Source organism: Protopterus annectens, chromosome 9.part0 (assembly GCF_019279795.1).
Source record: "Protopterus annectens isolate FY-2018-M chromosome 9.part0, PAN1.0, whole genome shotgun sequence".
Classification (NCBI taxonomy): domain Eukaryota; kingdom Metazoa; phylum Chordata; order Ceratodontiformes; family Protopteridae; genus Protopterus; species Protopterus annectens.
This window is the reverse complement of record NC_056743.1, coordinates 1,765,939,945-1,765,967,152: the sequence shown is the minus strand read 5'-3', so window position 1 is coordinate 1,765,967,152 and position 27,208 is coordinate 1,765,939,945. Positions and strand designations below refer to the sequence as shown.

At 45.8% G+C, this 27,208-nt stretch overlaps 1 protein-coding gene across 4 annotated transcripts in view; it reads right to left on the bottom strand.

Moving 5' to 3' along the window:
• Positions 1-27,208, bottom strand: part of PRKCSH (protein kinase C substrate 80K-H) — a 1,389,498-nt gene that overhangs the window by 1,075,471 nt on the left and 286,819 nt on the right. The gene's annotated exons all lie outside the window — the stretch shown is intronic.

Sequence of the window (27,208 nt, the reverse complement as noted above, 5' to 3'; positions counted from 1 at the left end):
AAGTTTGATATGGCAGCTAATTGCACCCTCAAAGTGGCAGGAGAAGCCCCTTGGTGGAACAGTTCGGTTAAAAACTCCAAGACCTTATTCAAAGGAGCTATTACGGGATCCAATTGTTGTGTAGTTACCCAGTGCACAAAACGCTTCCATTTACTAGTGTAGACCTTTGTAGTGGAAGCTTTATGAGAAGCCACCAGGATATTTTGAACTGCTGGGGAGAGAAGGTCAGACCTGGCTAAGAAGGGAAGCGGAGCAGCCAAGCTGCTAGTCTGAGGGAGAGAAGCGACGGGTGGAGAGCCCCTGACGAATGGGTCAGTAGATCCGGCTCTGGGTCCAGGATCCAGGGTTCCCGCATTTGGTGTGCCAGAAGAGAGGGAAACCAGATTTGACGAGGCCAGAATGGGGCAATGAGGATAATTGTCCTTTGCAGGTTGCTGGCTTTCTGTAGAAATTTTGAAATCAGGGGAACAGGAGGAAAAGCGTACAGGAGACCCAGGGGCCAATCGTGAACCAGAGTGTCCCTGGGGACTTCCCCTGGAGGGGGTAATAGGGCAAAATAGCTCCTGCATTTGGCATTCATTGGAGACGCAAACAGATCGCAGGAAGGCTGACCCCACTTGCGAAATATTTCCTTCGCAACTGACTGTTTGAGGGACCACTCGTGAGGTAACAGGATGGCTCTGCTCAACCTGTCCGCTATGATGTTGGATAACCCTGGGATGTGCGTTGCTATCAGAAAACGACCTGTGGACTCCGCCCATTGCCAGATTCTCATGGCCTCTCTGCATAGTTGATAAGACTTGGTTCCCCCTTGCTTGTTTATGTACCAGACTATGGACATGTTGTCCGTCTGAACTGCAATTGTCCCTAGAGGAAGAAGGGGAGCAAAGTGTTGCAACGCTAGAAACACTGCCCTCAACTCTAGAACATTGATGTGCAGATTGTATTCCAAATTGGTCCATTCGCCTTGGACTGTCTGTCCCTGAAAGATGCCCCCCCACCCTATCAGGGAAGCGTCCGTGGTCACCGTTGCTGTCGGCGTGGACAGCACAAATGATCTTCCGCTGGAAAGATTGCAAGTTCGTAGCCACCAAGCTAGGTGTGATTTGCATATGTTTGATGATGAGAATTTCGTGTGTCAGGGGTAGCTTTTGGAATGACCATTGTGCAAACAGTAGCCATTGAAGAACTCTCATGTGCAGTCTTCCCAAGGGTATCACAATGAGAGAAGCTGCCATGAGCCCCAAAACCTTCAGAACTAGCTTCGCTGGGGATTTTCTGGATGATAGAAGAAGATATATATGGTTTCATAGGGAGTTTATCCTTTCTGGAGGAAGCCTTAGAATTAAGCAACGCGTATCCAATTCTGCTCCTATGAATGAGATATGCTGTGATGGCTGTAGTAAAGATTTTTCGAAATTTACGGAAATCCCGAGATGTACACAAAGTTGTAGCGTGTAATCCCTGGCCTGAATCAGTCGACGCTCGGTGGTGGCAGAAAGGAGCCAGTCGTCCAAATACGGAAACACCTGGAATCCCAGGCGTCTCAAATGAGACCCTACCACTGCCATACATTTGGTGAAGACCCTGGGGGCTGAGGTCAGACCAAAGGGCAGGGCTCGAAACTGATAATGACTGGCTCCCAGCCGGAAGCGCAAGTGATCCCTGGACGCCCTGGCCATTTTGATGTGGTAGTATGCGTCCTTTAGATCTACTGAGCACATCCAGTTGTCCTTCTGTAGAAATGGAAGGATCGATTGAAGCGTGACCATCCGGAACTTTTCCTTCTTGATGAAGGTATTGAGTTTGCTTAGGTCCAGAATTGGCCTCCAGTCCCCTGTCTTTTTTTGGAACTAAAAAGAACCTTGAGTAAGTTCCGAATCCTCTTTGGTCCGCTGGGACTGGTTGGATGACTCTTGTCTAGCAGCTTTGAAATTTCTATAGCTGCAGGACCTCGCTGATGGGGCGGCACATCTGGAAGTCTTTTCTGTGGAATTGGGGGCAAAAGGAAGGGAATTCTGTAGCCTCTGGTAACAATGCTTTTTACCCAATTGTCTGATGTAAGATTTTGCCAGGCCTGAGGGTATAAAGCTAAGCGACCCCCGACTGCCTCCAGAGCAGGACAGTCGGGCCTCCTCTCATGAGTACTGGAAAGGTTTCCCGGGGAGTGTATCCCTGTCACCTTGGTTCTGCGGACCCCCTCTGCCGCCAGGGCGACGTCTTCCACCTCTGCCCCCTCCTCTGCCTCTAGAGGGGGCATCACCCTGTGTGCCTGGGAAAGAACCTTGGGGTTTTCGAAACCACATTTTTCCACCACGTTGCCCTTTGGGGTACGGTCTGGATGGGGTGGAAAAACGGACTCCGACAGCAGACAGAGTCTTTCCCTCTTGCTCACACCGGGTAAGGGTCTCCTTTACTTTGGGGCCAAAGAGAGTGGCACCATCAAACGGGGCGTTAGTAAAAGAAGACTTGAAGGCTTCCGCAAATGAACATAAGCGCATCCAGGATTGTCTACGAAGAGCAATCGCTGAAGCCGCTGCCCTACTCGATCCTTCGGCTGCGTATGAGATCAGCCTCATGGACGAGTTTGCAATAGATGTAAGGGTATTGAGATGTGCTGTAACCTTTTCCGAGACAGCAGCATCTGTAGTACCCTGGAGGGTATCTCCCAACTCTTTGATTAGATCCCTCTGTAGCCGTGTGAAGTGGGTCAAATAGTTCAGGGATCGCATAGAAAAAGCCGCTGAACTAAAAATGCGCTTCCCATACCTGTCCATAGTCCTAGAATCTCTGTTAGGAGGATGGACAGATGAGGAAGATTCAGACATCTCCTTTTTCGTGGCAGCTGCCACCACCATAGCGTCCACTGGCACTCCCTTTGTCAGATAAGCCTTATCTTGGGGGGCAGTAATATATTTGTTAGGCTTTCTAGGGACTGGCTCCACCGTGTCAGGTGCCTCCCACGCCCTTCGAGCAATCAGTTCCATCAACTCATCGAAGGGCGGAGTGACCCAGGAGGAGGAAGGGCGAGCACCAAATGCCTTCAGCAAGACTGACTCATCCTCAGAAGGGGGAAGGGCTTGCCAATCACCTCTCTGTTTTAGGATCTCCAGGATTGTCAGAAAAGGTGACATCCTCTGAGGGTGATTTTGGGGACCCTTCTGACTCATCCAAGTCAGTGCCCGATGTCAATGATTCTTGTGGAGAATCTAAGTGTCTCCTCTTACACAGTCTTTTCCTCGGAACTTCCTCGGGGGGGGGGCATCTGAAGAAGCCTCCGAGGAAGAGGGGGCACCATCTAGGGGTGACTGAGACACTGGTGCTAGACGCTTAGACGTAGCCGTGGGTGCAGAGGAGGATAACGGACCTTTAGGGGAAGGAGAAGCTGTTTCTGCTGAAGTGGTTGTCTGAACAGACAACACCTTCCTCATGAGTTCGAAGGCCCCCGGGTCCCGAGTCGAGGTATCCCCCGGTTCCGAAGAAGTCGGAGGAATCCCCGAGATAGGCACCGAAGGCATCGACCCCGAGGACGGAGCAGAGTCGATCCCAGCCGAGGCCCCGAGAGGAAGCGTCGGAACCGAAACATCGGTCCGACTCTCAGTCCCGGACCCAAGGATGGATCTTCGGCTCCGAGACTCCGGTACTGGGTCCGACGGAGTCGAAGTGAACGGTACCGACCGAGAAAAAGACGGATCCGGCACCAAGGGCTCCACAATCAACAGATCAGCCTCTCCCGGCTCCGAAGACTGGATAGGCCTCGGAGGAGGAACAGGTGGAGATAAGGGAAGGCCTTCGAGTCTCGACACCAACTGGGAGGAGACAGAGATGAGTTTAGACAAGGCCGTATTCTCCATCAATTTCTGCACCACGCGGTCTACATCGGTGTCGGAGAGGGGCCTGGAAGAACGCGTCGAAGGAATCGAAGACGGAGCCGACCTCAAAAGTGCAGGCGGAGGAAGCTCCGTCACCGGTTCCAAGACTCGAGGCACGGTAACTGACAACAGTTCAACACTCGGCCCCGAAGTCTGTGGAACCGGTGATCGAACTTTGAATGAAGAGCTCGGAGCCGATGACTTGGGCTCCGACATCTTCGACTCCTTCGAGGATTTAGATGCCTGGTCCAATGCATCCAGAGCCTCTTGGAAAGCAGGCTTCAAAAGACCCCTATCCATAAGCTTCCTGCGCCTATCTGTCATGACCCTTCCACTGAAAGAATGACAGATGGAGCAGTCTTCTTGCAGATGGAGAGGGCCAAGACAGTAGACGCAGGAACTATGATTGTCTGTGACAGACATCTTCTGTCCACATTGGCACCGTTTGAAGCCTGATTTAGCTTTTTCTGACATGTTTACAAAATCAACTCAGAAAACAGAGAAATAGCTAGTACTAAATGTTCAATCCAGTAAAAATTGTCAAATCCTGTTAATAAAGTCACATCCAATAGTCAACTCCAGTAAAAGTAAAAGGGTGGGGTAGGCCCCGAGGGAATAACTCAAAGAAGTATATAAAAATTATATACGGAACCGAGAAACCCTCGATACACTACTCATACACACACACAACCAACTTTAAAAGAGTTTTATACCAAAAATAATACAAGTAATAAGAGAATTAAATAATCTTAGCTTTGAGGTGGTCCGAGCTCATCAAAATGATGCGAACGTTGCAGCGGCAAACTAGATCTGAGGTAAAGGCAGAGGGGGATTGTGGGAGTTAGGTTGGTCTCGAGCTTCTTCTCGATGCAGAGCTTTGCCAAGCGGCCGACACGGAGCAGAGGATTGGCTCCGAACCCAGGTGTAAAAACAAACGGCGAGATTGAACACTCTCACATGGTGGGTTATTAATATGACCTTTGGACTAGAGTTAGGATCAAAGGGTAAGGAGGAAAAATGTATAGAAAAAGGCCTTTAAAATTCAGGCAGAAGGCATCTACCTTCAAAGCTGCTGTTCACAAAGTACAGTTGTGTACACCTACCATAAATGTAGATGTTCCGAGTGTCTTCACTGTTGCAGTCATGACTGTAGGGTTCTCCCCTGCCGGCAGGCAGTCCTCGGTCGGCCAGAATCCCAAAGTCTGGGTCCGGCGTCAGCTGTTCAACCATGCTCCCTGATGTCAGAGCGCCAGGAATACAAAGCTGACAGCCGACGCCATCTTCTCCAGTTTTTCTTGCCCCAGATGTCAGGAGTCCCAAAATGAGAAAGGTCCCATATCCTTTGCAAATACACCTCAGAATAATGGTGAAAAAAGGAACCACACAAAAGTAAAAATAAGAGGGGACAGGAGGGAGGGAAACCCAGACTGCAACAGTGAAGACACTCGAACATCCACATTTATGGTAGGTGTACACAACTGTACTATGTTCATCGTGTTTCACTGTTGCAGTCATGACTGTAGGGTAGAATCCCAAAGCTGAAAGAAAGGGAGGTGGTCATAAAGAAGAAGGGGCAGCTAAAAGGCCCTGCAAGACTGCAGAGGCAAAGCCTGCCCTAGACTTAGAGTAGAGAGGTAGATTGTAGTGCTTAGAAAAAGTATACACTGAACTCCAAGTTGCAGCTTCCAAAATGTCTTTGGTAGGAACTCCCCTGAGGAAGGCCGCAGAAGTGGCAGCAGCTCTGGTGGAATGAGTCCGTATACTCCCTGGGATTTGCTTTCCATGGTGTGAATAACAAAATCTGATTCCATGAGCAATCCATTTAGAAATGGTCTGTTTTGAAATGGCTTTACCTTGGGAACTTGAAGTATAAGAAACAAACAATTGTTCCGATTTTCTGATGTCCTTGGTTCTGTCCAGGTAAAAACATAGTTGTCTGTGTACATCCAAGGAATGTAAGACCCTTTCCCCTTTATTTTGAGGAGTGGGGAAAAAAGTTGGCAAGTGGATAGTTTGATTTAAAGCCACTTTGGAAACCACCTTAGGCATGAAGGTAGGATTAGTCCTCAAAGACACCCTGTCTTGATGAAAAATAATATAAGGTTCCACAGCCATAAGAGCTTGTAACTCTCCTAGCAGAGGTTAGGGCTAACAAGATAGCTGTCTTCCAAGATAAAAATTTGATGTCAGAAGAGGCAGCAGGCTCAAAAGGAGGCAAGGTTAGTTTTTCCAAAACATAGTTGAGAACCCAAGCAGGAATGGGAGGAGATCTAGGATGTCTTAAATTCTTAGCTCCTCTGAGAAACTGCCTCATGAGCTGGTGGGAAAAGATTGGAGGGTCTGTATTATAATGAGCAGAAATAGCAGAGGCATGTATCTTAATGGAAGAGAAAGAGAGGCCCTTATGTAAGAGATCTGTCAAGTAAAGTAAAATTAAAGGAATGTTCGGAAGAAGAGGATCAGAATCCTGAGCCTGCATCCAGGAACAAAATCTTTTCCATTTTCCTGCATAAGATTTTCTAGTGCTAGGACATCTGGCTTCTAAAATGACATCCATAACCTGCTTGGGTAGGAAAGAAGAAATCAAAGGCCCTGGATTAACCATGCCGCCAGGCTGAGAGTTCTGACATGAGAGTGTAGAACCTGACCCTGATGTTGGGACAGAAGGTTCAGAGACTGAGGTAAAACCCAAGGGGGCTCCAGACATAGGTTTTTTTAGAGTTGGGTACCAAAACTGTCGAGGCCAATTTGGGGCCAGTAAGATTATCATTTTGGGCTTGTCCTGTTTTATCTTTAATAGTACCCGTGGAAGAAGAGGAAGAGGCGGAAAGGCATATCCTGAGAGGTTCCTCCAACTGAATGATAGGGCATCCACTTTCCAAGCTTCTTTGTGGAAAGTCCTGGTGCAAAAATTCTGTAGTTGATGACTGAGATGGGATGCAAAGAGGTCTATGTGAGGACATCCCCAGACTGCCGTTATCATCCTGAATATTTTGGAGTCCAGCATCCACTCGTGTGGATCCGAAAGGTTTCTGCTCAGACTGTCTGCCAGGAAGTTTTGCTTCCCTGGTAGAAACGGAGCTTGAAGGTCCAGATTGCAAGCTAGAGCTGTGTTCCATAGATCCATGGCTAGTCTGCAAAGGGGGTAGGAATGAGATCCCCCTTGCTTGTTTATGTACCACATAACTGTAGTGTTGTCTGTCCGTATTAGTAGTTGTCCTGGTTGAAGAAGATTCCTGAAGGCCATTAAAGCTTTCTGAACGGCTAACATTTCCTTTAAATTGATATGCAGGAGCTTCAGATCCTTTGTCTAAAGGCCCTGCAGACAGTTGCCCAGAAAATGGGCTCCCCAAGCATAATCCGAGGCGTCCGTGGTTAGAATCTGAGTGGCAGGAGGCAGACAGAAGGGCTTCCCTTTGTTTAGAGTACATGCCCTGGACCACCAAAGAAATTCCTTTTGAAGGCAAGGCAGAAAAGAGATCAGTATGTCTAAACTGTGGCAATGCTGAGACCATACACTTTTTAGGTACCACTGTATTTTCCTCATGTGCAGTCTTGCATATGGTACGAGAAGGATGCAGGAGGCCATGTAACCCAAAGCCTGCAGGAATCTCCTTGCAGATAGCAGAGTTAAAGTTGCCAAGGTTTTGAAAGTTGAAGCCAGCTGTAATTGTTTTTCGGATGTCAGAAATGCCATCTGGGTTGTGGTGTTTAGAAGAGCACCCAGAAAAGTTATCTGTTGTGAGGGTGTCAAATTTGACTTTAGGTTTACAGAGAATCCCAGGAACTTGAGGAGGTTCTGTACAAACTCTAGATGCTGGAGTAAGACATCCTTGCTGTCTGCCTGAATTAGACAATAGTTCAGATAAGGGTAAATTTAAATTCCCTTGAGTCTGCAGTAAGCTACTACTGGAGCCAGGCATTTGGTGAAGACCCTGGGCGCAGTAGACAATCCAAAGGGCAGCGCAGAGAATTGAAAGTGCCTTGATTCGGCCTTGAACCTGAGGTATTTTCTGCACTCCTGCCTGATGGGAATGTGTAAATATGCCTCCTTTAAATCCAAAGTTACCATCCATGCATCTTTGGATAGTATTGGAAGCAGCTGCTGTAGAGTAAGCATCTTGAATTTTGGAATCTCTAGAAAGGTGTTTAAGACTGACAGATCCAGAATGGGTCTCCATGAGTTTTGCTTCCTGGGGACTAGAAAGTGCCTAGAGTAAAAACCTTGTCCCATCTCTGAAAGTGGAACCAGTTCTATGACTTTCATAGCCAAAAGAGCTTCCACCTGGTTTAAGGCCTCTGTCCATTGATGTTTTGGAAGTTCTGGCCATCCGCTTGGCCTTGGCAGGGTATGAAAATGGAATTTGTAACCTCTTAAAACGACATCCAGAACCCACTTGTCTTGGGTTATACGAGTCCAATTTTGATAAAAAAGAGAGTTTTCCTCCGAGAGGGGCTTCCAGGCAAGAAGTTCCTGCAGCCCAACAGAGGGAGTCATTGAGTTTGTTTCCTATGAGTTTGTGACCTAGCCTCTCCTCCCCTAGGGGTGGAAGCAGTCCACTGTCTTGGTCTATAAGAAGCTTGTGTTTGAGGCCTCCGTCTGGAGCGTCTATATCTACCCCTCTGAGGCCTGTCTGAAGTGGGAAAGGACCAATTTTTAGAAGGCCAATTCCTGCTAAATCTTGGTGGCTGTACTTGTAAGAAATCTTTAACTGTTTGCATGGATTTCGCCTTATCCTCCATCTTTTCAATCACTTCTTCAGCTTCCAAACAAAACATTATGCTGAACAGGAGCATCCAATAATTTAGCTTTTACTTGTTCTGGCAAATTTTGTTCCTTTAGCCATGCATGCCTTCTAATGACTGTGCCGGAGGCAGCAGCCCTACAAGAAGCCTCCAAGGCATCAAATCCACAGTGTAAACCATGCTTCCCAACTTGTTCAGTGGCATGCAATAAGTCATGTAATTCCTTATCTGCACAGGCAGAAATGGAAGTAAGCTTTTGTTTTAAAACAGACAAGAGAAATTGCTGGTATTTCAGCATATGAAACTGACAGTTTAAAGCCCTAATGGACACAGTAGCAGAAGTGTACGCTTTTTTGCCCCATCTTTCTAAAGATCTAGAATCCTTTTCAGTGGGAATGGGATTTTTGGCAGAAGCTGCCTTAACTCCCTTAGGACCCTGAGAATTGGTTTCAGGGTCAGCAAAAGGGTTCTTGTATAAAAACTGGTGGGAATCAGGAACTGTGTACTATCTATCAGGCTTAACAGAAGCAGGAGGAAAAGAGTCAGGGGTTAAGTTAGCCTCCGAAAAAGCATCATCCACAATATTCAAAACAGGAGGAATAGCCAGGGGTCTATGTTGGGGGAGAAGAAGAAAATCCCTTAGTCTTTTCTTAGATTCCGAATACTCCTGTCCTTCCCAGTGGAAATGTTCCCTCATTTCATTAAAAGTTTCCCCAAAAGAGAAATCCTCAGGGGGAGAAGCTGAAGGAATGGATTCCTCAGCATCAGAATCCTCATAAGGAGGGAAAGAATATTCCTGGTCAGAAGAAGAAACTGAAGAAACAGAAGCCTGATCAGAGGAATCATAATAAACATCCTGCCTTGGCCTTTTATCTGGAGGGGGATGTAAACCCCTAATCATAGTAAGTAAATCCTCTGCCATCTTGAGTAACTGTTTCTGTCTTGAGGGGGATGTGAACCCCTAATCATAGTAGGTAAATCCTCCGTCATCTTAAGTAACTGTTTCTGTGACTTGGGAGAGGCCTGTGTTGCAGTCTTTGATTTAGAAGGAGTCTTTGCCTTTGCCTTTATTAGAAGCTGAGTAGGCCTGAAAACCCCTTCGGAAGCTGGTACCTGCACAGCGGCTCCGGACCCATCTGAAGGAGCATTGTCTGAAGGTCCTGCAATAGAAATATTTAAAGGCCTGGTTGGCTCCTCATGAGAGTCTGTTTCGGCCATCGGTTCTGAAATGGCCGACGACAGGGGCTGCAAAAGCACCTCACTGACAGCCGAACCTGAATCTGGCTCCGCTTGTGCGCTATCATCAGATTTGGACCTCGGAGGCCTGTCTTTATCCTTGCGACGTTTGTGAACTCCGGTAGCCGGAACCGTATCAGACGACATTTTGTAGTTACATCGCCTACCGAAGTAATGAAAAGCAAAATCGTACCTTCGTTTAATTGTACGTTGATTGAATCTAGCACAAAACCGACAACTAGCTACGTCATGGTCAGTGCCTAAGCAAGGAATACAGTAAGAATGAAAATCCTTATGAGGTATTTGCTTCCCACATGAAATACAATTATTAACTTTTTCTGACATCGGACTGGAGCAAGCAAAAAGTTTCCCCAATGGGGTACTTAGCTTTGAGTGGAGAAGAAAGTCTTCGGACTGAAGTTTCAGAAAAAATCGTCAGGAGTCAGCCAACCGGCACTTGCGAACTGCTATCACCGCACGGCAAGAAAGACTGTAGAAGATGGCGTCGGCTGTCAGCTTTGTACTCCTGGCGCTCTTGACGTCAGGGATCATGGTTGAACAGCCGACACCGGACCCAGACTTTGGGATTCTGGCCGACCGAGTACTGCCTGCCGGCAGGGGAGAACCCTACAGTCATGACTGCAACAGTGAAACACAATGAACATCAGAACATTCTCAGCTGCCTGTTTTCTGGGTAAGCAAAAATGTCTACTATTGTAAAAAAAAAAAAAAAAACAATTTAACAGATCCAAGAGTTTTTGATCAGCATAAATTTGTGTGCGTCAGAGACCCACTTAATCTGCCTGCGAAGACAATTTTCTGAGGAAGGTAGGCAAACTAGAGGGTTATGTCCGACTCCCCAACAACCTCGGGTGCCCAACTGCTAATCTATGCAGGATATAGGAGTGGGTTGTTCACTACCCAGCATGTTTGTGGATATCACACACAACTATGAGAGCTGTGTACGGATTTGGAAAGCCCCCTGTGACCAAATGTTCTTAATGCTAAAACAACCATCACTGCTTCCATATTTTGTGTTCCTTTCTCATACAACTGTTCCATGTGCCCTGGACATTCAGAGGTCCCAAATGGACCTCACTGGACTATATTTGAGAAGTGTGTGGCTAGTGTACATTCTTCTTCTTCTTTCGGCTTTTCACAGTTAGGGGTCGCCACAACAGATCACCTGTTTCCATTTCTTCCTGTCCTCTGCATCTTGCTCTGTCACACCAACCACCTGCATGTCCTCTCTAACCACAACCATAAACCTTATCTTAGGCCTTCCTCTTTTCCTCTTACCTGGCAGCTTCATCCTTAGCATCCTTTTCCCAATATAACCAGCATCCCTCATCAGCACATGTCCAAACTAACACACACAATCTCGCCTCTCTGGCTTGGTCTCTAAACTGTCCAACCTGGGCTGACCCTCTAATATACTTATTCCTAATCCTATCTACCTTCGTCACACCCAGTGCAAATCTTAACATCTTTAACTCTGCCACATCCAGCTCAGACTCCTGCCTTTTTGTCAATGCCACTGTCTCCAATCCATATAACATAGCTGGTCTCACTACCCTTTTGTAGATCTTCCTTTCACTCTTACTGGTACTAGTCTGTCACAAATCACTCCTGACGCTCCTTCACCCACGCCACCCTGCCTGTACTCTCTTCACTTCTCTTCCACACTCGCCATTACTCTGAACTGTTGATACCAAGTATTTAAACTCATCCACCTTTGCCAACTCTACTCCCTGCATCCTCACCATTCCTCTACCCTCCCTTTCATTCTCACACATATATTCCGTCTTAGTCCGGCTGACCTTCATTCCTCTCCTCTCTAGAGCATATCTTCACCTCTCCAGGGTCTCCTCAACCTGTTCCCTACTCTCACTACACATCATAATGTCATCTGCAAACATCATAGTCCACAGGGACTCCTGTCTGATCTCATCTGTCAACCTGTCCATCATCAGTGCAAATAAGAAAGGGCTCAGAGCTGATCCTTGATGTAATCCCACCTCCACCTTAAATGCACCTGTCACTCCCACTGCAGATCTCACCACTGTCACACTACCCTTGTACATATCCTGTACCGCTCTTACATACTTCTCTGCCACTCCCGACTTCCTTATACAATACCACAACTCCTCTCTAAGCACCCTATTTGCTTTCTCTAAGTCCACAAAGAAACAATGCAACTTCTTCTGACCTTCTCTGTACTTCTCCATCAACACTCTCAGAGCAAACATTGCATCTGTAGTGCCCTTTCCTGGCATGAAACCATACTGCTGATCAATAATCATTACCTCCCTTCTTAACCTATCTTCCACTACTCTTTCCCATAATTTCATGCTGTGACTGATCAGTTTTATCCCTCTGTAGTTACTACAGCTCCGCACATCACCCTTATTCTTAAAGATCGGTACCAAAACACTTTCTCCACTACTGTGTGGCTAGTTTACATCTCGCCTACAATTGAGGTACACCTGCATCTTCCACCAGTTGATTTATTTCTCTATGCAAAGTAGGACAGGGATGAGGGTTTCTAAAGACTGTGAGTGTTGGCAAAATCAGTTTCCGAGGGACCACTGCAACTTTCTCATGTCCAGCCTTGCTAGTAATACTGCAAAAATGCAGGACGTCATGTAGCCTGGAATACTTATCAAATCCCTTCTGATCAATTCTTATAAAGAGGGTCAGAGAAAATCCTGTCCTCTGAAAGGAAAGCTTTCTGCACATTTCTGTCCAATGGTGACCCCAGAAAACTCAAGCTCTTTGCTGGGGTCAAGTCTGATTTCAACAGGTTGACAGTCTCAGTTCTTGAGGGAAAAAAAAAAATCAACGCCTTGTGGATCTCCTCCAGGGAGTCTACTTGTATACTATAATAGTCCAGGTACGGATATATGTGGTTGCTCTGTGTTCTACAAAAGTTATAATTTGAGACATTAATTCTATACAGTCTCTAGAAGAAGAAAAACCCAGAAGGAGGCAAGGAAGTGAACTGTAAATTTTCTCTCCCTGCTTAGGAATCTTGGGAACCTTCTATGGTCCTTGACTATGGGAATATTAAGGTAGACAGACATTCCTTCAGGGCCAGTGTGACTTAAAAAGCTCAAGGTGACAAAAGGGACAGGAGACCTTGACAGTCCTGACTGCCTAACATGTTGACATCTGAGGCAATCAGGAATTTGTTCAGTCCTGAAAGGACCAGGACAAGTTTCAACATGCCTGCATTTCTTTACATTAAAAAACAGCCTTGAGGAAAAACGTGTAATTTCTTCTGGTATTCATACTCTGTGGTTCTCTACGGTTAATTTTTCCACACATTCATTTTCAGAAGGGGTTTGCAAAGAACACTAGCTTTAGTCTGCTCCAGAAATGCAACTTGTATCCTTGTTCAAGAATTTTCAAGTAGAATGGTCATACGCTGTTTTCCCATTTATTTTTGGACAAGTATATGGTCGAGACCATATGATCAACTTTCTGTAAAGCTACTGTGGTATCTCAACAAACAGGGAGGAACAAAATCATACCTCCTATACAGACTAGCTCTGCCTGTGTGGGAACTGGCCATCTCACAGGGAATTACCCTTCAGTCAGCCTACATACCCTCCCTGCACAACTCCCAGGCAGATTTCCTAAGCAGGACCATCTCAAACAACCAGAAATGGATGCTTCAGAGAGATGTTTTCCTGAAATTGGTCCACAGGTGGGGTAAACCTCAAATAGACATGTTAGTCTCCTCTAAAAACAGGCAACTTCCTGGTTACTGCACCAGGACACCAGACTCCAAGGCACTGGCAACAGATGCCTTCTCAATGTCCTGGAAGGGGAAATGTCTGTATGCACTCCCCCCTTCCCCTTGATTCAAAAGGTGCTGCTGAAAATTCAGCAGGACTCACTAAAAATCTTGCTGGTGACTCCCAACTGGCCAAGACAACACTGGTTCCCCCTTCTCCTTCATTTGTCCAAGGGCAATCACCACAAGTTACCTCCCTCAGTGGACCTGCTCACACAGCACAAGGTGACTCGGATACACCTACAGTGGCAATCCCTGCACCTCACCCTGTGGCTGAGAGGATTCTGAACCCCTTCAGACACCTGTACAATGAGTATGTGCTCAATGTCCTGCAGGAGGCCAGGAAACAAAACTCAAGAAAAATCTATCTCTCGAACTGGAAATGGTTTTCTATTTGGTGTCATATCATGCGTTCCGGCCCCAAAATCCGGACAACACCAAGAAAGGAGGGGGGTGTCCATATTCATCAAGGACACCCACACCTCAAGGTTGGTGGCAATGCACGATGCATCGGAGACCATCCAGGTGCAATTAACCACAGGCAAGACTGCTCTGCAATTTGTAGCATGTTACAGGCCACCCTCTCAAACCCAGGAAACTCACATAGCTTTCCTGAAAACACTGGAGGGGATAAATGTATCTCCAAACACCATCATACTAGGTGACTTCAACTACCCTAATATAGACTGGGATCACTACTCAAGCCCAAACACTCTAGCCCAAAGGTTCCTGGAGTTCATAAACTCAAATGCCATGGAACAACTAGTCACCATCCCCACAAGAGGTGAAAACATACTTGATCTCATCATCACGAACATGGGATCACAATGTTCAACACCGGAAGTATACCCCTCACTGGTGAGATCAGATCATAAACTAATCTCACTGGAGGTCCTCATCCTGCCCCCACCTGAGATAAAAAAGACCACAGTGAAGAACTTCTCAAAAGCCGACTTCACACTTCTAAAGTCTAGTGTGGTCTCTTTTAAGGCCCCGAGCGGTAAACATTACTCAAGCCGCTGAATCACTTACAAATGCCTTCTACCAGCACCTACAGGACTGCATGGATCAGGCAATCCCAAACAAAACAAAGACTCTTTGTACCAAAGGCAAGCGTCCAGTCTGGTGGACCCCAGCCATAAACAAGCTCTACAACAAATGGAGGAAGCTACTACAAGATAGAGCAAATTCCTTAAAAGGTAAGACACCTTTGGCGCACGGCAACTGTGGTCCCACCACTTCACAAAGGCGGTGCCTCCACCGACCCTGGAAATTACCGTCCCATCAGCTTGACAAGCCTGATCTGCAAAGCCATGGAGAGGATTATAATGGAACTCATAAATAAAGACATAGGGAACTTGCAGACTTTGGATCCAACCCAGTTTGGCTTTGTCAAAGGCAGATCATGCCTTTTAAACTTGGTTGACTTTTTCGAAACAGTCACCAAGGCCATTGATGAGGGAAAGGCAGTCCATACAGCCTACCTCGACCTGGCAAAGGCTTTCGACACAATACCCCACTCAGGTATCATTGAAAAACTCATCACCTTAAATGTAAACCCATACATCACAAGATGGGTTGCTAAGTGACAGAACCCACAGGGTCAGAGTTGCTGGCGCCATGTCAGACTCAAAGCCTGTCACAAGTGGTGTCCCACAGGGCTCAGTCCTGGGCCCACTCTTGTTCGGCATCTACTTTTCTGAAGTACAAGCAAACACAGGAGGGTTATGGATGACAAAGTTTGCAGACGACGGCAAACTCGGCGCCATAGTCGAAAACACATCTGACACAGATATCCTTCAGAAGGGTCTCACAGAAACGGAAAACTGGTGCCAGAGCCATGGCCTAAAGTTAAACGCCAAGAAATGCATAGTCATACCCTTCGGGAAAAACAAGGTTACCCCTAGCTACCATATAGGTGGCAATCCACTGAGCACAGAAGAAGTTATCAGGGATCTGGGGACCCAGGTTGACATTAACCTTTCACTTGACACTCACGTTGCTAAAGTAGTTAGGAAGACCTTCTACATTGCCCACCTGATCATGAAGGGATTCACATCTAGATCAAGGGAGGTCATCGTCCCCCTGTACTCATCACTCATCAGACCAATGATTGAGTACAATGCCCCATTCGGGATGTATCTGACCAGACACCTGCAGCAGCTGGAAAGGCCCCAAAAGTTCCTCACCAAAAGAATAAAGGGTCTCAAAAATATGTCTTATGCTGCCCGACTGAAAGAACTCCAGCTCTATTCAGTCACTTACCGCTTGCTCAGAGGTGACCTGTGCCTGACATACAAGGCCATGTCAAACCCAGATTTGATGAACATGCTTCACCTCAGAAAATCTAGATCCCTCAGAACTACAAGGGCGGGAGACTTAAACCTTGACACTGTTATTAATAGGACATGCTAGAGGGACAGATTCATCACCCAGAGACTCCCTATGCTGTGGAACAAAATCCCGGTACATGTGAGGCAGAGCACCTCGCTGGCCGTGTTCAAGAGAAATCTTGACCAATGGATGGGAGATCGCAGATATACCCCAGGGATTACCTCAGTGTCACTGCTTGACAGAGGCACAGCAAAATAATGGGCATAGTTTTCTTCAACTAAAGGGGTGGCGAAAGCCACAAAAAACTCTGGGCTAGGCTTATAAATGCCCTTGGGCAGATAGCCTAGTATGAACCTATGAACAAAAGACAGTTGGTCCCGCTGGAAAGAGACATTCCTCTTATCCGGTCTTACCTGTGTGAACTAATGCAGACAGGACTGGCTTACTCATATTTAAAAGCACATTTGTCTGGAATCTCTGCCTATCTACCCTCAGGATCCACCCCTTGCATCCAGGCTTCCCAATAAACTTTTCCTCAAAGGGGTAATACACTTGAGACCACCCAGGAAACTGTCCCCACCTCCCTGAGACCTTAACTATGTATTAGAAAAAACTCACTTTAGCCCCCTTTGAGCCAACAGACAAAGCTCCCATAACATTTTGCACATGGAAAACTGTTTTATTGGTAGCTCTGACCTCAGCCAGAAGGGTCTCAGAGCTGCAAGTTCTTATGGCTACACCACCCTTTTTAGTCTTCCACCTTGACAGGGTGACACTCAGGAAAACCAGTCATTCACACCCAAAGTAGTGATTGGCCTATCCCTGAACAAGGCCATTCACCTGCCTACTTTTTTCCCCAACCTGCAGGAGACAGTGACAGTACTTCATTCCCTAGATGTCCGCGGACAACTTAGGTTTTACCTACATAAAACCAAGCCCATTAGGAAATCAGACCAACTGTTTGTCTCCTTCCACCCCAGAGCTGTGGGGAAAGCTGTGACCAAACAGACCAGTTAGGTCTGGATCTCCAGGGTCATTTCTTTCTGCTACCTACACCATGGGAAGATCTTGCAGGACAATGTCAAAGCCCACTCCACCAAAGCAACGGCCTTTTCTGGAGCCTTCTCTAAGGGGCTAGACAGTAACACCATACTTGAGGCAGCTACTTGGTCCTCTGTGCCACCTTCACCAAGCACTCCAAGCTGGACCATATCTCCAGAGCCAGGGCGGGGTTTGCCAGGGCTATCCTACATGGATTCCTGGAAACTTAGTCTAGGCCACCACCCAATCCTCAGTGAGCTTTGACATTCACCCACATGTAGAATGCTGCAACACTGGAATAGCAGGACATAGGAAAGTTGTGTAAAATCTTAGCATAACCATAGATGTCCTCTTCCATGTTGCAGTATTCCTTCCCTCCCTCCTTCCCCTCCTGTCAGGTTGCACTTGCTCTCCTGGGTGACACTGGACAGGCTATGCCCTTATAGGAACTGGCTCTGACTGGGGCTTTTGATGTTCTGAAGACTGGTGGGTGCACACCTCACTTTTATGGCCCACATTCTTGCTGCCATATCAGACATCCGACGCATCTAGGAGGGACTGAAAATCTTTGGAATCCTGGGTGGACAAACTGGAGAGGAAGGGTAAACCCACATGTAGAATACTGCAATATGGAAGAGAAAGACGTCTATGGTCGTGGTAAGATTTTACACAATTTTCCTTTAAGGGGTTTGGAGTTTGCTGTGGGTTCTAGGTTAGTTTTAATACCAAGAGAGATTATTTTGTGGTCAGATCTTAGCAGGGAGGAGTTAATACACGGCAAGGAGCAGCAGTTCCCCCATGTTGTGAGTACTAGGTCTAGGGCAGTTCTACCCCTAGCTGGGGAGTCAAGTAGTTGGTCCAGGGTGTTTGCATTGAAGAAGTCCAAAACTCTCCAAGCAGGTGAACTACAGGTTGTACAAGTCCCCCAGTTTATGGAAGGGTAATTGAAGTCACCCATAAGTATGGTGTTAGGCTGAATGCTAAGAGAGTCCAGTAGGTTTAGTTAAGAGGTGTGGTTTTCCAGATACATGTTAGGTGAACTGTAGCTAGCAAGGATATGATAGGGGGTCGCTCCTATGGTTAGCAGTGTATTTGTCCTTTGTGAATACAGACACCCCCCTCACTTTGTTTTATCTTGAGCTGAGGGGGACCAAAAAATCTATGAAAGGGATTGTAGCCTTTGACAGCCAGGTTGTTTTTCATGGTTCTGAAAAACGTTTCCTTGACTCCACATATGTCTGTGTACTCTAGGGTGAAGAGTGCTTCCAGAGAGTGCAAATGTTTTATTTAAACTCCTAGCATTGAGCAGCAGTACCTTTAGGAACTCAAAAGTCATTTTTATGTTGAAAGATTTAACAACTTGACATGGCCAAAAAAACATCATGGGGATAAAGTTTTTGCCAGTATCTGGAAGCCAAGTGGTAACAAGTGCAAACTATCTCATTGTGGTTTGATGATCACTGGTGAAGTCCATAATTTTTTGCTAGAGCTGTGGCATCTTCATTGGTGAATGTGGGATGCTATTAGAGCCTAAATTCATACCCACTCGTGACACACAGAGCTTCATCATGCCTCTCTTCATATAGTTAGTGAAGTATGTCTTAGGTCATTTATACCCACATTACTATGACCATATCATACAGATACTTGTGGTTTCCAGACCCAAGTCCATTTGTGACCTGGTGAATCAGACAGAGAGCTCACTGTGATCTTCTCCTTGTTTAGCCTGGTAAGGGGGACATCAGTATGTCTTATAATGGAATCCCAATTAACTACAATGTTTGGGTCTACGGTATGGTGCCTTGTAGGCATGGAAATGGGGCTACTATGATTTTCAGAGCCGTGTGTTGTGTGAGTTGCTGTCTTTTGAGTGTGTATGGGGGTGTGCGTGTATATGTATGTGGCCACAGAGATGCTTTTAAGGAGTTCTTGGTGGTTTGGGTAGATTACAAGTGAGTACCTCCACATATGTGGGTCGATATGTTTGTTCCTTGGTGTTAAAAACGAGTGTTTTGGGTGTAATGCTGACAACCTGCTTTGCTTTTTCATGTATGTGAGAACTTTACCTCCAGTGATACTGTGCACCTGCATCTCAAGCTGCGTTTGTCCGTTCCCATTAAATGGCTGTCAGTAAACATGAGATAGCTACTACACTGCCTCAGGATGCCCACATCGAAAAGACCAGAAACCGAGACGACAGGGAAGTGCCTAGCCATTATACCAGATCCTTAGTAAATGGGGAGGAGTAGGGGGAGTCACTTAAAAGTCTAAGTGAGTATTCAGCTGTATGCTAGTAGATGACCTGCAGTGGTGCTGCTCTCTGCACAAATTGGCAGCTCTTTGAGCAGCTATAAACAGTGGGAGATACTGGACAGCGTTTCTATAAAAGAATTTTAAACTGGAGATGTAGGATTATATACAAGGCACTGGTAGGCTTTTATACCAGCAGGATGGACTTTTTACACAGTTAAGCCCCCCAGGCCAATCAGATAAGCACACAATAAGCCATCCACCACCAGTTCCCAATCTGGATGGGTTGAACCAGCCCAGCACTCTGCTCCCAGAAAAACCCTCTTAATGTAAAACAAACTAGTTTTGAGATAAAGTGCAATAACAGATGCTTTACAACAAAAGGCAAAACTCCTGCATTATCAGAAATCCTTGGAAGTAAGATCATAAACCATGAGAAGTGTTCCCAAATAAAGAAATAGCAGTAGGATGAAAGACTTTACACAGTTAAGCAGTCAGACCAATCAGAGACAGACAATAAGCCAAATCAGATAGTACATACATCATATACATATATATTATACATATGCATAGATACAGAATGCATACACAATTTTTTTATCATGTATATACAAATTTATATATAGAAATACATATACTCACACTATATTATACAAAAACTGTTAAATGTATTTATTTTGGGGGGAGGGAAGGCTAAACAAGCAGGAAGATATACCAGCAACTGCAAAAGTTCAAAGCAGCCAAACACTCAGGAAAGCACTAATACTACAATGCAATGTAATGACTGCAACAGTGAAACACGAAGAACATCAAACCAAATACGAAGAAAACCAGTATTGTTATAAATTCTTTGTACATGGGAATATTGATTTAAATCCCTTTTTGATTTATAAAACTATATCCCAAGACCAGAAAGGGCATGGCTGACTACAGCTAGGCTAGGGCTGTGATGACATACAACTGAATTCCTTACAGCTGTGAATAAAGAGGTATTTGTGACGGTTCAAACAGCTGGAAGACCGTCTTTCCCAATAACATTTTTGTACCCAAGGACAAGGCATGTAGTGGACCCCACAACATGAAGGCTCTTGTTTTAATAAATGAATGATCAAAGGCAGTATTAATCTGCCAAAGGAAATTTCCAAATTATGGAGCAAGAAAGTTGTACTGTCTGGTACAGCAGGAGCAGTAAATATTTGGTGTTAAGAGGCAGAGGTGTAAATGGCTTTTATGTAATTACCATAACTTGGCACCTTTGTTGTCCATTTTTGTTCTTCCTCACAAATGGGTCTCCAATCTGACTCGGCCACATTTACAAGACTTTGGATCCAAATCTCGAGTTCTTCCCACCACCCATAATGCTCTATTCCATCCCCAACTCCTCAGATCGGGTTTGCTGCCTTCCTGCCCATTGTGTTATAGAGACAGACAAACAAGAGACAGAGAAGGCTCAAACCGGGAACATGAACATACTTGTAACATCCAAAGATTCTTTAGGAGTGACAGGGCCAGGGGATGGTTGGGAGGGATGGCGAGGAAGAATGAAAATGGACAACACAGATGCCAAGTTATGTAAGTACATAACTTCTAAATCTGATGTTGTCCTTTTTATTCTTCCTCATGAAAGGGTCAGAGTCCCCAGCTATGTAACTCTCAGGAGGCCCTCAAGGGAAGACACGCCAGAGCACTGTCAAACCAGAGGAAGCTCCACTTCTGGAAACAATGTCCAATTTGTAATCTGTAACACAGGTAAGAGTCTTTGACCAAGTGGCTGCAGTGCAGATGTGGTCAGTGGAAGTTCTAGAAAAGGCAGTTAAAGTAGCCATAGACCTAGTGGAATTGCACTCTAGGAGAATGAGGCAACTCCAAAACCTGAGAATAAATCAGTTTAATACAAATCAGTAATTCATTTGGCCAAAGTAAATTTTAGATACTGCCTGACCTAAGTGGTTAGGGGAGAAGGATACAAACAGTTGATCAGACCTCCTGCACTGTTCTGCCTGTGGACATCACGCAGGTGCAGCATGTGTTTGCCCTTATTAGTAAAGTCTGGAAAGAAAACTGTTAATTGTATGTATTGGTTAATGTTGGTCTTCTGTGGCCACTTTAAGCAAAAGGAAGGGTTATAGTTCATAGAGACACCCTATCCTTATGGAAAATGATGTAAGGAGGTCTAGCCGAGAAGGTCTGAAGTTCAGAAATTCTTTTTGCTGAAGTGATAGCTACCAAAAAAAGATTGCTTTCCAAGAAAAACTTCATGTTCATAGGCTAGTACTAGGCTAACTGCCCTTGCAAGCCATTTTAAGCCTAGCCAGTTATCCCCTGTGAGATTCAAACTCTGTACCTTGCGTTTGTAAGGCAAACACCTTAACCACTTACCTGCTGGTACAAAGGGTTTCCGAGTTAATCCTTGAAGGACCACCGTCAAATCCAAAGTAGGAGAGGGATCCTTTATTGAAAGGATAAGAAAGAAAATTCCCTTCATGAAAGCTTTACATAGTTTGGAAGATATCAGTGAGAAAGATTCATTACAAGCATGGAAGTTGGATATGGTTGCTACCTGAAGTTTAACAGTAGAAAAACTAGCCCCTTCCTGAAAAAGAGTAGTGAGAAAAAGAATAGCAGAAGTAGGTGCTGAAAAGGGATAAGTAGTCTTCTTGGAAGCCAATATGGAAAATCTTTTCCATTTCTTTCTGTAGACATTTTTGGTAGAAGCCAAGATAATGTCACGAACTGAAGCAAGCCTGAACAGTCTTTTCACTGGAAGCGGAGAAACCATGCAGTCAGTTTGACGGCATGGAGATTGGGATGTTGAATTTCTGATGGGTGAGGTAAGAGATCCTTGAGTGGGCTCTAGTACCCATGGAGGATATTTCAGGTGAGACCAGAGGAAGGGGAACCACACCTGTAGAAGCCAGAAGGGGGCAATAAGGATGACTGAGCTCTTTCACCTTCTTCCTTTCTGTAAGAACTTTGGGATAAGAAGAGGAGGATAAGCATACAGGAGACCCAGGGGTCAATCGTGCATCACAGCATCCTTCTGCTATTCTCACTGTGGGGGGGGGGGGGTCAGAACAAAGTACTTGTTGCTGATGGGAGAGGCAAATAGGTCTCAGTAAGGCGCTGAAGATCATGTTAGCTACTGATTGATTGAAGGACCACTCATGAGGAATCAGAAAGGACCTACTCATTGTATACCGCTGGTTTTCCCTGGTATGTGGACTGTACCAAGAAAGCAGTCTGAAGAGATTGCCCACTCCCAGACCCTCATGGCCTCTCTGCATAAGTGGTAGGAATGGGTTCCTCCTTGTCTGTTGATGTACCAGACTACTGACATGTCTGTATGAACTGCAGTAGTCCCTAAACGGAGAACATCCTAAAAGGCTTGCAACATTAGATCTGCTCATCTCCAAGACACTGATATGCAACTTGGTTTCCAAGGGGGATCACATGCCTTGGACCATCTTTGCCATGAAATGTCCTCCCACCCCACTGGGGGAGGAAGAGAGAATGTCTGCCCAGAAAGAGGTCATCTTACTGGATCCACCAGTGAACATGTTTACAAACTGAAGTCAATTTTATGGGAAAAGATAGAGGCTGGTAAAAAAATGGACCACTGAACCTCCAGTGCCCACTGAAAGATTTGCATAAAGAAACTTGCTAGAGGAACTAGAAGAATGGCAGCTGCCAATGACCCAAGAACTTGAAAAAAAGAACTTATGTTCTTACCATAACGTTCCATCTGTGTTGTTGTTCTTCATTCATTCTTGATGAAAGGACTCTGTTCCGATGCTCGGAACCAGCTCGGCCATTATACAGCTCGCGCCAGCCAAAGAACTATCGAGTTAAGGCTCCACCCACAACGCCCTGCTCTCCATTACCTCAGGTCGAGTTTGCAGCCAAATAGTATGACAGAAGATCAAATATATAAAAGGTAGACGCCATGTCCAAGGTGAAAACTACAAGTTCCCAAAACAAGTGTCCAATCCTCCAGGAAATCAGTAGGAGGGGGAAGAAAGGTGGGAGGTCAAGAATGAATGAAGATAGACAACACAGATGGAACGTTATAGTAAGAACATAACTTCTTTAATCGGAAGTTGTCAATCTTCATTCATTCTTGATGAATGGGACAAAGCCTCCAGCTACTTTAGGTCCTGGGTGGCCTTATGGAAGGATATTCCCGAGAACCATACCCTTCCCCTGGAGACCATATCCAATTTGTAATACGTAATAAAGGTAAGTGGAGTAGCCCCATGTTGTGACTGCACACATTTCATCGATGGACACGCTAGAGTGAAAAACAGCTGACGTGGTTATAGATCTGGTGGAATGTGTTTTAACAGGCACAGGTAACTTGTGGTTATTACAAGTGTAAATTAAGGTAATACAATCTCTTGGCTATCTTGATAGGGTAACTTTAGAGACAGGTCTTCCCAGAGTTAGACCTGAAAAGAAAACAAATAATCGGTCTAATTTCCTAGACTCTTTAGTCCTGTAAAGACAGGAGCATAATTGTCTGAACATCTGGGAAATGCAAATAACATTCACCTTTACTAGAGAAATTGGGGAAGAAAACGGGTAAATCAACAGCTTTATTAAAGTTAGATTCTGAGACCACCTTAGGAAGAAAGGAAGGGTTGGTTCTCATCGAAATCCTATCCCTATGAAAAACCCAATACTGGTGTTCCCCACATAATGCTTGAATCTCAGAAACTCCTAGGAAAAGTAATAGCTACTAGAAAGAGTTTTCCATGACAGAAATTTGAGATGGCAAGTTGCTGCTGGTTCAAAGGGCAGGAGTACCAAAGATTGCAAAACCAAAGTCAGATCCCTTGGAGCTACAGGGTCCCTGAATGGAGGCTTTATATGCAAGGCACCTTTAAGAAAAACTTTGCTTAAGTAATGGGAAATTAAAGAATGATCACTGTAGCCATTGTGGAAATTAGAAATCGCCACTAACTGAACTTTGATGGTGGAAGCAGAAGCCCTCTGACAAAAAGGGAAGCTAAAAAAACCTCTCTCAACAACTACCAAAAAAGGGTCAATTATTTGTACTGGCCCAACTTGAAAATCTCTTCCATTTGCCAAGATAAAGTTTCCTGGTGGACGGTTTTATGAGAAGCCAGGTGAGACAGCAGGTCTGGAACTGGGTCCAAAATCCATGGACAGTAAATCAGGTGAGGCCAGAGAAAGGGGAACCAGACTTGTCGGGTCCAAAAGGGTGCAATGAGGATCACACCGCTTCTCAACCTTTGGCCTTTCTTCAAGAACACGGGAATGAGGGAAAGGGGGGAAAAGGCATAGAGAAGTCCCGAGGGCCAATCAAGAAGGAGAGCATCTCTCGGGACTCCCCTTTGGGGGGGATAAGGGAACAATAGCTGCTGCATTTGCTGTTCATTCGGGAAGCAGAGAGGTCGCGGCAAGGCTAGCCCCATCGATGAAAAATTTCCATCGCCACCTTGGAATTGAGAGACCACTTGTGAGGCAGGAGAATGCTTCTGCTCAGTTTGTCCGCTATCATGCTGAAACTCCCCAAGACATGCGTTGCATCTAGAAAGACATCAAAGATATCGACCATTGCCATATCCTGAGAGCTTCCCAGCACAGGGGGTAAGATCTGGTTCCACCCTGTTTGATGATGTCCCAAACCACCGACATGTCGGACTGAAAGTACAGTTGTGTACACATACCATAAATGTAAATGTTAGAGTGTCTTCACTGTTGCAGTCATCACATTTGGGTTATCCCTGCCAGATTAGCCCTCGGCCGGCCTGAATGCCACAGACTAAGTATTTCTGCATCGGTTGCTGTCGCTTGAGGACTGACGTCAGTTCGTCAGTGGTATAAAGGAAGGCAGCCGATGCCATTACATTAGTTTTTCTTGCCCTAACCTGTCAGGAGCCCCCAAAGTAGGAGGCCAGGTTCTGGTGGAAGAACCATGCCAGTGGAAAATAAATACCAATATGTCCCTTGTAAGGAAGGGAAACAACAAGGAAGAATGTTAACAAAAGGAGAAGGAGAAAAAAGGGAGATGGAGGGAGGGAAAGCAGGAATGCAACAATGAAGACACTAACATCTACATTTATGGTAAGTGGACACAACTAAACTATGTTGTTCGCGTTTCACTGCTGCAATCATCACATTTGGGTGGATTCCCAAAGTTGAGGAAATGGGTGGAAGCAGTCAAGGAAGCTAGGGCTGTATAAGATGCCCTGTAAGACTGCAGAGGCAAACCCTGCCCTGCATTTGGGGAAGAGAGACAGGTGGTAATGCTTGATAAAAGTGTGAACAGATGTCCAGGTGGCAACCTCCAGGATGTCTTTGGTGGGGACCCAACTGAAGAAAGCTGCAGAGGTGGAAGGTTGATCTGGTGGAGTGTGTCCTGACCCTCTTGGGGGGAGGCTTCCCATGCTGTTTGTAGCAGAAATGGATGCAGTGTACTATCCATTTGGAAATAGCTTTGCCTTCTGCCCCTGAAGCAAAGCTAACCAGCAATTGATCAGACTTTCTGAAGGGTTTAGTCCTGTCCAGATAGTATCTGGGCACATCTAGAGAGTGCAGAATCCTTTCTCCCTTGTTTTGGGGGCTCCCTATTACGCTGTCACAAGACGTAGGTTGTCGAATGCGTCGTTGTCGTACTGAAGCGCGAAAAGGCAAAATAATGAAGTGGCTTTTCAGAGAATTCTTTCCCTGGGAAAGAATTCGCTTGGCCGCTTTCGCTACTTTTCCCATTTTCGGCACTGTAGTGCGATCTCAGAGTTGATATATTTAAGTAGTGGGGTGTCGGGGGCACAGCCCCCCACATTATGTAATGTTTTAGTTTTTTTTTTTGTTTGTTTCAGAGCAGCGATTTTTTTTTTCCTTGGGAAAAAAAATCGCTGTTCTGAGGTTTCAATGTTGTAAGCTTTTGCTTACATGGGGTCAATTATGTGTCATTCGCTCTTCTGAGTGTGCAATATTATAATACAGACCCATTTTGGGGTTTAGGAAAGAAGATGGACAAATGAATGGATTAGCTGAGAGGCTAACTGGATACCACCTTGGGCATGAAGGATGGATCACAGTTCTGAGGGATACCCTGCCTGCATGGAAGATGATGAAGGGTTCCACAACCATGAGTGCTTGCAGCTCAGCAACTCTTCTGGCTGAAGTGATTGCCAGGAGGAAGGCTGTCTTCCAGGAGAGAAATTTTAGCCCTGCCGAAGAAGCTGGTTCGAAAGGAGGCAGGGTGAGCTTTTCCAAGACAAAGTTAAGGTCCCAAGCTGGTGTTGGTGCCCTTCTGGGGGGCCTCAAGTTGCTAATCCCTCTGAGGAACTGTTTAATTAGAGGGTGTGAGAAAAGAGGCTGCTCAGTGGGAAAATCAGCAGAAATAGCAAAGGCATGAATTTTTATAGAGGAGAAAGAGACCACTGTGTAGCAGGTCAGCTAGGTAATCCACGATGAGAGGGATGTGCCGTATCGGCCCCCTTAGCCTGGATCCAGGTGCAGAACTTTTTCCATTTATCTGCACAAGACTTTCTGGTGCTAGGGCATCTGGCCTCTCGGATAACATCCAGAACCTGTTTACTGAGGATGGCTTATTGGTCAGGGGTTAGGGAATAAGCAACACTGCCAAATTGAGGGTGCACGAATTCCCCTTCCCTCTGGGTTAGGAGGTTTGGAATCTGAGGATGATCCAATGGAGGAAGTGGGGACAGGCTGTGCAGCAAGGGGTACCAGTGCTGTCTGGGCCAGTCTGGAGCTATGAGAATGGCCCTTGGCTTTTCCTCCCTTATTTTGAGCAGAACCCTAGAGATGACAGGTAGGGGAGGAAAGGCACAGACAAAGAGGTTTACCCAGGGGAAGAACAGAGCATCCACTTTTCAAGCCATGCAATGATGCTCCCTGGTGCAGAATTTGCTGAGCTGATGGTTGGTGTGGGAGGTAAAGA